Genomic DNA, 12826 nt, shown 5'->3' with positions numbered 1-12826 from the left:
CCAACATGATTGAACCACTTGTAAACATTCAAAACGGCTGCACCCTCTGGACTGCTAAAAGTTTACAGCTCAGTTTGTCTCCTTCTCTGTGGTTTCCCTTTCTATCTATTAGCCACTGGTATAGTCCTCCATGCAGTCCTTGGCAAATAGGGCTGAGTTTTGGGTTAATTCTTAGATCCTAACACCACTTGGAAATATCCACACTGTCCATGCCCTCAAGATTGCTGACACTCCGCAGCTCTGTCTGTCTCCCTTTTCACAATTTTCATTCAGGTTTTTCTACTAGTTGGAGTTTAGTCCACTTCTGTTTCCTTCCCTTTAATACTTAGGGCTCCAGGATTATCTTCTGTATCTGTGTCAAGTAGTTCCTCTTTGTTGAAGAGATCTGTGTAGTCTGTCTACATATTCTGCCATCTTCCTGGAACTCTCTGAAACTTACTATTTAATGGAGAGTAGCTAAAGCAAAAGGAAGAAACAATGAAATAAAAAAGATGAACAGAAGATTTCAAAGGGTGGCGTGAGAAGACAAAATAAAGTATTATAATGAAATATGCAAAGACCTGGAGTTAGAAAACCAAGAGGGAGGAACATGCTCATCATTTCTTAAACTGAAAGAAATGAAGATAAAATTCAAGCCTTAAGTTGCAATATTGAAAGATTCTATGGGCAACATATTGAACAATGTAGGAAGCATCAAAACAAGTAAAAAGAATACACAAGAAGAATTGGTTGATGCTCATTCATTTCAGGAGGTAGCATATGATCAATAACCAGTGGTATTGAAGGAAGAAGTCTAAGCTGCACTGAAGTAATTGGCAAAAAAACAAGGCTCCAGGAATGGGTGGAATACTCACTGTGATGCTTCAACAAATGGAGGCAGCTCTCAAGGCACTTACTCATCTATACCAGAAAATATGGGAGAGAGTTACCTGGCCAACTGTTTGGAAGAGATCCATATTTGTGCCCATTCCAAAGACAGGTGATCTAATGTTGTTGTTATGTGCCATCAAGTCAGACCCGACTCATAGCGACCCCTCCTTGGGTTACCGAGGCAGTATCACTATGGAAGTAGATTGCCCAACCTTCCTTCCGAGGAGTGGCTGGTGGGTTTGAACCACCAGCCTTCTGGTTAGCAGTCAAGTGCCTTAGCCCCTATGCTACCAGAGCTACCAACACATTAGTAATATATAATAAATCAAGCCAAACCAAACTCACTGCCATCAAGTGAATTCTGACTCACAACAACCCCCTTTGGGTTTCTGAGGCAGTAAATCTTTACAGAAGTAGATTGCCCAGTCTTCCTTCCTTGGAGTGACTGGTGGGTTTGAACCACTAAGCTCTGGTTAGCAGTCAAATGCCTTGGTACTATTAGAACAGAGCTCATAGGTGATAGCAATTATGATGATGCTATTAATGATGTTGATTTTAATGTGGATAATGGCACATAGCTGTAAGTATATGTAGAGTGTTATGAGGACAAAGATAAGGGACGATGAGCTCAAATGGGTAGATCATGGAAAATGACATCTAGACTGCATTTTAAAGGATGATTGAGAACTGGCCAAGTAGACAGAAGGGTTGTAGGAAGGATGAGTGACATTGGGACAAATTTTTACAGGATTGCATGCAATCACAAAAGAATCTCACCTTTCCTCTCACACACTGTGATATTCTGTGATTGACTTATTTCTCAAGATAAAAGAAGATTTCAAAGGGAAGCTCAAGAAGACAAAGTCAATTCTTATAATGAAGTGTGCAAAGACATGGAGTTAGAGAACAAAAAAGAAGAACACACTCAACATTTCCCAAGCTGAAAGAACTGAGGAAAAATTTTAAGCTTTGAGTTGCAATATTGAAAGATTCCATGGACAAAATATTGAATGATGCAGGAAAAATCAAAAGAAGATGGAAGGAATACACAGAGTCACTGTACCAAAAAGAATTGGCCAATATTTATCCATTTCAGGAGGTGGCATATGATCAAGAACCAACGGTATTGAAGGAAGAAGTTGAAGCTCACTGAAGGAAGTGGCAAAGAACAAGGCTCCAGGAATTGACAGGATACCCATTGAGATGTTTTAACAAACTGATGCTGCACTGGAGGCACTCACTTGGCTATGACAGGAGATTTGGAAGACAGCTACCTGGCCAACTGACTAGAAGAGATCCATATTTTTACCCATTCCAGAGAAAGATGATTTCACAGATGTGAAAATTATTGAACAATATTATTCATATCACATGCAAGTGAAATCTTACTGAAGATAATTAAAAAATTATAGTATATAATTCAAATAACTAAAAAATTATAGCAGCAGTATATTGACAGAGAACTTCCAGAAATGCAAGCTGGATTCAGAAGAGGATGTGGAATGAGGGATATCATTGCTGATGTCAGATGGATCTTGACCCAAAGTAAAGAATCCTGGAAAGATGTTTACTTGTGTTTTATTGACTATGCAAAAGCATATGACTGTGTGGATCGTAACAAATTGTGGATAACAGGAAGAAGAATGGGAATTCCAGAGCACTTAATTATACTCACGAGAAAACTGTACATAGATGTTCTGGTTACCTAGTACCACTCTTACAGGAACATACTACAAATGGGTGGCCTTAACAAACAGGAGTTTTAATCTCTTACACTTCAGGAGGCTAGAAGTCCAAGTTCAAAGTGCCAGGCTCTAGGGGCTGTGTGAAAGCCCCTTGATCTTAGGCTTTAGCTCTGCCTCTTGCTCCTGGCCCACTAAAGCTAGAGGCATATCTTCATTCAGACAGCTACTGGCTGCTGAGGCTAACAAGCGCAAAGGTCGACAAATAAAATGGCACAGTCCCAATGTTACGAAACCACATGGCAGGCCATTAATTCAAGTCCATTGTAAGTCCCAAAGTCAGCAAAGCATGGCAGGCTGCTGAACAATGACTCAGCTACATGCAGGGTCCAAAGCGTGCCACAGGCTAGAGACCATTCCCTAAGCTGCTACTTATATACGGGAAGCAGAGCACATACCCAAAGACAGCTACTCAGCTGCTCCCAGTAGATTCCACCATGGTGTTGATTACCAGTCTCATCATGGGGAATACTACATCCAGCTGCCTAGCCACTCAACCAAGGTCAACCAAGTTGATATACAAACTTAACTACCATGATAGACCAGAAGGCTGTCGTTTGAATAGAATAAAGGGACACTGCATGGTTTAAAGTCAGGGAGGGAGTGTGTCAGGGTTGCATTCTTTCACCATACTTATTCAATCTCTATGATGAGCAAATAATCCAAGAAGCTGGACTATACGAAGAAGAATGTGGCATCAGGTTTGAAGGAAGAATCGTTAACAACCTGCAATACACTGAGGACACAACTTTGCCTGCTGAAAGTGAGGATACCTTGAAACACTTACTGATGAAGATTGAAGACTGCAGTCTGCAGTATGGATTACACCTCAATATAATGAAAACAAAAATCCTCATAACTGGGCCAATAAGCAGCATCATGATAAATGGAGAAAAGATTGAAGTTGTCAAAGACTTCATATTGCTTGGTTTTACAATCAATGCCAATGGAAGCAGCAGGCAGGATATCAGACAACATATAGCATGGGGCAAATCAGCAGCAAAAGACCTCTTTCAAGTCCTGAAGAGAGAGATGTCTCCTTGAGGTCTGAGGCCATGATATTTCAATCATCTCATATTCATGTGAGAGCTGGACAATGAATAAGGAAGACCAAAGAAGAGTTGATGCTTTTGAGTTGTGGTGCTGATGAAGAATGCTGAAAGCACCATGGACTGCTGAAAGAACTAACAAATCTGTCCTGGAAAAAGTGGGACCAGAATGCTTCTTGGAAATGAGAATGGCCAGACTTTGCCTCACCTACTTTGGTCATTTTATAAGAAGAGACCATTCCCTGGGGAAGGATATCATGTTTGGTGAAGTGGAAGGTCAACAAAAGAGGGGAAGGCCCTCAACAAGATGGATTGACACAGTGTCTACAATGATGGGCTCGGGTATAGCAGGGATCGTGGACCTGGCACAGGACTGGCCTGTGTTTTATTCTGCTGTACATAGGGTTGCTATGAATTGGATACAACTCGACAGCATGTAACAACAACTGTGATATTCTATGTGAGGATGGCTATGGAAAAATAAGCAATGATAATAGAAAATTCAGTCCAAAACAAACAGTTATACTACAAAGGAAATGTGTGTGTACATAAAATATCCAAAATGGCCTTTCTAAATACTCAAATTTATTATGTAGTTCTTCAACACACACCCTGCTCAAGAGGAATTATCTACAAGTCAAATAAAAAGAACATAATGAATTTGACTCAACAATTAAGGAAATTCTTTTTCTTTAAGAAGAAAAAATCTGATAGAATAGATATTTTGTTAAAAGAAGGTTAGCAGAGTAAAAGAAACCTAAACATGATTGAGGGTGCTGTTTTGAAATTGGCTTTTGCACCATTTTCTGAGAACTAAATCGCATCTTGGTGTATTCCCTGCCAAAATGCAAGCTGAACTGAAAATACAAATGTTCAAAATTTAAAATCACCCATTGGAAATAAAAGAAAAAGCAGACAAAATAATGAAAACACTTTAATACTTATAGATAAGTACTATTTGGGGGATATTTTAATAAGCAAATGTTTATTTTAGTTGCTGAGAACATTCTTGTGGATTCTAGATACATAAATTTCAACCCACATTTCCCCTGTTGCCATAACAACTTCATGCATTTGTTCTCTTCTGTCATTTTTTATCACATCAGTTTTTTTCTTTTTTAAAGTTTGGTTACTATGATAACACAGTATAGTTGTTAAATTTATTCTGTTCACATTTTGTTCTATTGGGAAGTGGCAATTTGCTTTTTCTCCAAAGAAACTCATATTACAGAAATGCAATAAGGAAAATAGTGGTCTAGATTAAAATTTAAGTCTATATTAAAATTTTAATTATGTGTATTAATTTATGTCAACATGGTGTTACTTTTGTGACATGGAAGATGGCTAGTGATTATCTAATTCCACACTAAAGAAAGAAAGCAACCTTTACCGTATCAATAGGTAAAATGGGCAGTTTGTGTTGCAGTTGTATCTGTATGCATGACTTCAACCAGTTTCACATGGAGAAAGTTGCTTTGTAGTGTCAAGAGATAGTTATACCAAGAGCTGCCATTACTAGTTAGTTCCTATATTAACTACTGTGCTTCTTGATTCTCTACAAAATACAAGCTCATTTATTACAACAAATGCTTTTTCCCTCCAAAAAGGAAAATCTCCTTTATTAAAAATCTCCTTGTCTTGCACTAGTTATTGGGTGTATGTAGGGCTGTATGTACATTTGCTTTTATTTATTCAGCTAACTCTTACTGTCTCCTCTGTGTTGATTGCTTTTAATGGTACTTTAATACAAACAATGGATTTTATCACTTGAAATTGATAATACTCTAGTCCATTCTAGCTCTAAAGATTGTTTTAATTTGGACAAGCTGTGTTGAGCGGCATGTTGGTATATAAAGAAAAAAAAAAAGCAAGGACTAGCGTCAAAGAGACTTGGCTAGATTCTAGCAATTACTAACTATATGACCCTGGGAAATTATTTATTGATTGATTTTTAGTGTCAAATCCATTAAATAGGAATGAAAATAATGAATCTGTAGATTTTTGGTAGAAATTCAGTGAGACGATATATTAACAGTTCTACTACAGTGCCTAGCACAAAGCAGATGGTCAAAATATCTTATTTGCCCTTCCACCTAAGGGCCAGTGGTAAAGAGTGAGAAGTGAGAAACCCGTGGAGCTCCAGTTAAGATAATGAGGCTACTTCTAGAGCAGCTACCTCTCTCAACTAGTAGTGTAATGTTAAGAAGCAAAGAGAACATGGCCAATTTAGACCAATTTTCCTGTTCTTCAGGAAAGCATAGTATTCATGGTTGATTTGTGGTTCTATGAGGGCATTTGTGTTAGAACATTTGTTGTTGTTATATGCCGTCGAGTCGGACCTGACTCATAGCGACCCCTCCTTGGATTTCCGAGGCAGTATCATTACGGAAGCAGATTGCCCCATCTTCCTTCTGAGGAGTGGCTGGTGGGTTTGAACCGCCAGCCTTCTGGTTAGCAGTCAAGTGCCTTTAGGCACTCCACTACCAGAGCTCCTGTGTTAGAACATAGACCCATGTAAAAACATAAAGCATCATGGTGAAAACTTTTCATTATCAGATCTGGATTTAAATTTTGACCACTCTGTTTTGGGACCTTGGAAAAGTTACTCAACCTTTTTAAGTCTCAGTTTTCCGTAAATGTATAAATAAGTTAGTCATTCAAAACATTAATTGAGCTCTTACAAATAATACCTATATTGGGGCCTGCCATTAGTATTAGAGGTAATAAACCTAGCATACTTTCATCTGATGTTTATTATTACTACTAGATTGTTATGATGGCTGATGGTATTGTTAACAATGATGATGATGTTGATTGGCAAGAACTAGCCAGAGTTTCAGGATCCTGGCTAATTGTCTGGGAATCAGGACTGACATCATAGCAGGAAAATATAGAATAGTTTAGGGGAAGACAGCTACTGTGGCCACAAATAAGTGTTTAGAGCTGATTCCAGGCACAATGGATTTTTAACCCAAGATAATACAAATGCCAGCTAACCTCTGCCACAGGTGAATATGGGGAGTCCCTTGGTACAGTGGTTAACACTCTTGGCAACTAATAGAGAGATCAGAAGTTCAAGTCACCCATAAATGCTTCAGAAGAAGGACCTGGCAATCTATTTCTGAAAATCAGCCATTGAAATCTCTATGGAGCACAGTTCTACTCTGAAACACATGAGATTGCCATGAGTTGGAGTCAACTCAGTGGCAAATGTTTTTTAATATTGCTAGGCTTGGTCAGTACCAGCTTTGCAAACAAGCATGCTGTGTCTCCAGATTGAAGAAACAAGTGTCTCAACCTGGCTGGGAATGGGGAGGCTGGAACTGACAAAGTTGCTGTGATCCTATTCCTTCTTTATGCCTAAAGCACTCTTGAGTGTAAGTCACAGCATTCAGGGAGATGCATCAACTCTGTCAGGCCACTAGGGTGTCATTTAGAACCTCTCTGCTGGAACAATGAGACATATAAATTTCAACCCACATTTTCTGGTTGCTATGGTAACCTGATGCAATTGCTTTGTAGTGTCTTTTGTGTCCCCTCTTCTCCTCCTCAACCCCCCTTTCTCTCTTGTTTTTAATCATCAGGACTTTTACTTGGCCATAATTTCCTCAATGTGATTCTTGTGACCTTCTACCCTCCTATCTCCCAGCTAAATTTCTGAATATGTGCCAGGGAGTGATTTCCACCTAAGAATAAAAGCTGAATGTTAAGTGTTCACACGGCGTGCCTGCAAGTAAATTTTTCTCTGTCTCTGTCTCTGTCTCTCTCTCACACATACACACACAGGCAGATAATTATGTTTGGAAACTGATAGATTTCAAAAGCCAGTCATTGCTTTTTACAAAGCAGTTTGTGTATCTTAAATAAAAATTGTAGAGTAAGTGGTCCAATTCTAGAATGACTGATTTAGTATTTCCTTAGCAACAGCAGTGTGGCAGGCTGAATAAAGAGTGTAATTCTTTTTGCATTTCTTTTTCTCTATTTGATCACATTAACATATTTACATTGTGAGGAGAAGTGTGCTTCAGTATAAAAAGCACAAGGCAGACTTGGGTTTACATTCAGACTCCATCACCTCTTAGCTGTGTGATTTTGGCCTTAGTCACTCTGAACCTACTTAACCACTCTGAGCCTTACCTTAAAATGGGCTGCTAGTTAATTAATATTGGGGAAGAATACGATGAGAAAATATAGGTAGAATACCCAGAACAGAAACTATAGTTAGTCTTAGGACATTATATACAACTGGTAATTCTTTCACATCTAACCTACTAAAAAAGGCATTTGAAGAATAATATCTATTTATTAGGTGACCATACCCATTTCCACATCTCAAAGATGAGGCAGCTATGACAATACAGAGGAAGAAGGGCGTGCTTGCCTGGGTGCTCATAAAATAAAGAACTGACAGCAAAGAAGGCTTTTTTTTACCGGCCTTCAAGGAAAGATGACCCCTTGTTACATTCAATCAAGATCTTTGATCCTGGTTCAAGCCTGATTAAAAGCATCAAACTAATAGCCAGGAGATTTAGAGACTGTTCTGTCTCCTGGACGATAATAGTCACCACCACAACTAAATTCCCCTCTCATTTAGGAAATAACTTCACTACCAGTACATTCTAAATATAAAAATGTGTTTAATCGGGGTCAACAGGAGGCAGAAAAGCAACATTGGGCAAGCAGGCAAAGGGCTATTGCCAAGTTGTGACTACTGCTATTGCTATGCATTTGTGTGCAGTGTTGACAAGGCAAAAATAACTAGGGGACAGAAACAAAGTTAAATTTTAAAAGGAGAATTGCAATTACATGACACGACACCTGCTTTATTAAAGTTTTGGGTCTTTCAGAGATTAAGTCACAGAAAATTAAACAAAAGGCAAAGGAAAAGAGAAAGTTCTTAAAGGGATCATCTCTAAATTATAATAACTTAAAAATACATTTATTTTCAAGTAAAAAGAGCAACAACCATGAAAGAAGAACCAACTAATTTATTTTTAATTCTAGTAAAATGAAAATGTTAGGAAAATAAATTAATGAATAAATGTTTGATATGTTTATTAATCAAATACTGTTCCTTTGAATTGAAAGATTGTCTGTTTTGCTACAGTTCAGAAAGAGGGTAGATTTTGGAATATGATTAAACCTAATTAGAATCCTGGCCCTGCTTTTTAGTTGCTGAGTAATTTTGGGAAAATGATTGAACTTTAATAAACCTCAGTTTCTTTACTGAGATTGGAAAACTGCATTCCATTCTAGTCCAGTCTAGGTTCTGCTGTGAAACGTTGTACAAACTTGGACAAGTCCTTTTCCATCTGTGGCTTTTTTTTTTTTTTTTCCTGATGTACGAATTGAGGCAGTTAATCTCTAGGTGTGATTTCTATGAGTACATTTTCAGCTCTGATATTCAGCTCTATATTCTACTTGATGAGGATATTTAATGTATTTCTATAGGTAAGGCCTTCTGAAACCACAGTTTAGGTTGGATTATAAAATCAGAACCTGAAAACTGGGCAGTTTACAAGGGTTCAACTCTTTGTCATACATGTGCATTGCTTTATCTTTAGAACTTTTATGTGAACCTAATGTCTGAGTGTCTGATAGTAAGATAACACAAATTGCCCAGTTCTGTAATTTGCATTCAGCTTTAGTGAATGAGGTCACCTTGTGGTTCTGCTTCCCTCCTTTGACCATTAACAAAGCATGTATTTTATGCCAGGCACTGTATAGGACTCATTAAAAAATAATGTTTAATAAAAATAATCCAAAGTGTTACTAAGTGTAGAAATTACAGAAATATGTAAAGAAGAAAATATGTCATATATGATCACAATGTACAGAATTAATCCTGACCATATTTTGTTGGATTATTTTTCTCAGTTCTTTTTGGTATGTATGTGTGTGTATTTTAAATTTAACAAACTTTGGATATCATTAGTATATATTCTTTTGTAGTATAGCTTTTTTTTTTTTAAACTCAGAATAATCTTGTTAACACTTTTATATCCATAAAGCTTCTTCCACAGGATAATTTTTAATAGATATATAGCATTTGATCATATGAAATCATAGAAGAAAAGAGTGGTAACTAGGAATCTGGACTCTTGAGGGAGACAACAACATGGGTATATATCAAAACCCTACCTTTTACTAGCTGTATGTCCTTGGGCATGTTACTTAACTTCTCTATGGATCAATTTCCATATCTATGAAATAGGTGCAATAATAATTCAGATCACATAGGCTTTTGTGAAGACTTGATAAGTTAATCCATGTAAAGCATCTCGAAAAGTGCCTGTGTAGTCAAAATAAGTATTGACTACCACTACCTACATTTATTTTGTATAATACAGTTATTTTGTATAATACCACTACTAACATTTATTTTGTACTCTCTGGTATGTATTTTAAATGTGTAAGTTTAATTCATTTACATTTATTGTGGATCCCAGTATATTTAGACTTATTGTATCATTTTAGGTCATTGTTTGTTTGTTTACCATAAATTTTCTTTATTCCTTACCCACTCATTTCTACCTTATATTGTACTGAAAATTTTTCCACTTTTGTTTCTTTTCTTTTCTTTTTTTAAAAATCTCAGCTGATATGGAAACTTCTGATTGTATTTCTATTCTTTTATTGGTTATCATTTGGCATAAATTAAAATTCTACAGTTACTAGGTTTCTGAGACAGTATATATTTACAGAAGTAGATTGACCCATCTTCCTTCATGGAGCAGCTGGTAGGTTGAACCACCAACTTTCTGCTTAGCAGTCAAATGCCTTAAGTATTACTCTATCCAAAATATGACCTTCACATACTTTAACAAATCATTGTATGCTCCAATATCCTACCTTGTTAACCTAATTTGAATATAAATTGAATTTTTACTTTAAATCAATGGCTTATTTAATTTATGAATTGTTGTTAGGTTCCCACTGGGTTGGCTCTGACTCATAGTGACACTATGCACAGCAGAGCAAAACACTTCTTGTCATCCTCACAATCCTTGCCATGCTTTAGCCCATTGTAGCAGCCACTGTGTCAATCCATCTCGTTGAGGGGTCCTCCCCTTTTTCATTAACCCTCCACTTTACCAAGCATGATATCCTTCTCCAGGGAATCATCCTTCTGACAACATAGCCAAAGTACCTTCTGACAAACATGATGAAGTCTGTCCATTCCCACTTCTAAGGAGCATTCTGATTGCACTTCTTCTAAGACAGATTTGTTTTTCTTCTGGAAGTCCATTCTGAAAGGCCATGGTACTTTCAGTATTCTTTGCCAGCACCATGACTTAAAAGCATCAATTCTTCTTTGGGCTTCCTTATTCATTGTCCAGCTTTTACATGCATATGCGGTGATTCAAAATACCATGGTATGGCTAGGCACGACTTAGTCTTCAAAGTGACATATTTGCTCTTCAGCACTTTGTAAAGGTCTTTTGAAGCAGATTTTCTCAGTGCAATATGACCTCTGATTTCTTGACTGATGCTTTCATGGGTGTTGATTTTCCTAGAAATGGGAAATCTTTGACAACTTCAATCTTTTCTCCATTTATCATGATGCCATTTATTGGTCCAGTTCTGAGTGTGTGCATGTGTATATATGTGTGTGTGTGTGTATGTATACACATATACATGTGTGTATATGTATATATATATATATATGTGAGTTTATGATATATTTTATTAATTTCTGTGTTTACCATTGATTCATGTAGTTTCGTGTTCCTCTGGGTTGACTTTTCTTCTTGTTGAAGTACATCTCTTAAAAATCATTTTTTTGTGAAGTTCTTGTGTAATTGTGAAATTATCATAGTATTTATATGGCTGTACTCTTACTGTACCTGGTGGTCTGCTTCTGTAAAGATTGTAATCTAGAAAACACTATGGGGCAGTTTACTCTATCACGTGTCTGAGTATGTATTCTAATCTAATATTATAGTATTTGTTTATTAACTATTTCCATATTGTAACTCTACTCGCTGACAGTAAGAAACTTGGCTCTCATCATTAGCAATATATTTACTTACATGTTTAATCCTAGAATACACATTAGGTACTTTCAGTATTGCTCATTTATACCTTCAAGTTAAACCTACTCACGGGAGTTCATTGTTTATTTACAGTTCTTTTCTTTAGCTTCACATTATACTGAAGTATAATCAGAATACTCAATTCAAGAATTCTTTGGGTTAGTTCTTCACCTTTCAGTAAGGCTTTGTAATTAATTTGAAATGCAATAAGGTTTATTTTTTTCTATGTCTATGCCATTTTGAATTTTTCCCTCTCCTTGTTGACTTCTCTCTCTCTTTCTCTTTGTTATATGCCTTGTAACATAGTTCTAAAGTCAAAACTTTATAGAAGTTACCTTTAGAGATATGTCACTTCCTCCAATTTCTCTAATTTGTTTCCATTTCTCCATACTTTATGCTCCATTCCTAATCATTTTGTGTAAGTAGCCAGAATTTTTTGCTTCTTATATATCCATCATGTGTTTCTTTGCACAAATAAGCAGAAATAGGTATACTTTCTCCCTTTTCTTATATAAAAGCATAGAACTTTTTTGCTAAATGAGCCTGCAGAAGTGAAAAAGAGCATACTATAGATACTCCTTTTGTACTTCTGTAGGCTCCTTTTTCAGAAAAGATTTTTAATTTTTGTTTTCTACTCTTTTTTTCCTGTACAGGAATTCTGTAGTCCCTCATTTGGTCTCTGAGGCCCCCAGTTCAGAATTAGGTCTTTTAATAGTGTTGCTTTTCTCCAACTCAATTGTAATAATGTGGTTTTCACAAATCTGATTGTAGAGCCAACATATTAATTGACTTGATTCTTGACAATGGGGTAATTTCTGTGGACCTTTCTTCTATTGCTTTGAATTTTGGTTTTGTATCTGATCCACAGAGATGTCCATATTGTTTTAGACCTCAGCTATACATTGGCCTTTTTCCTTTCACATGGTAACTAGTCATTGCTAGGTACTTAGAACAACAGAAAGAATGTGATGAGATATAAATTTACTAAGTCATCTTGACAGTAAATCAACTATTATTTATTATGTCTTGCCACTATTTTAGGGCATATAAGTTATTTCACGGAGGAGAGACAACGCAGGGATGCCAGAGTAGCAGGCCAGAAGTGCAGGGAAGGGGATAAAAGCCTTGA

The sequence above is a fragment of the Orycteropus afer genome, unplaced genomic scaffold (genome assembly GCF_000298275.1).
Source record: "Orycteropus afer afer isolate SDZICR_OR568_19922 unplaced genomic scaffold, OryAfe1.0 scaffold00154, whole genome shotgun sequence".
Taxonomy (NCBI): domain Eukaryota; kingdom Metazoa; phylum Chordata; class Mammalia; order Tubulidentata; family Orycteropodidae; genus Orycteropus; species Orycteropus afer.
Note: the sequence above shows the minus strand (reverse complement) of the source record.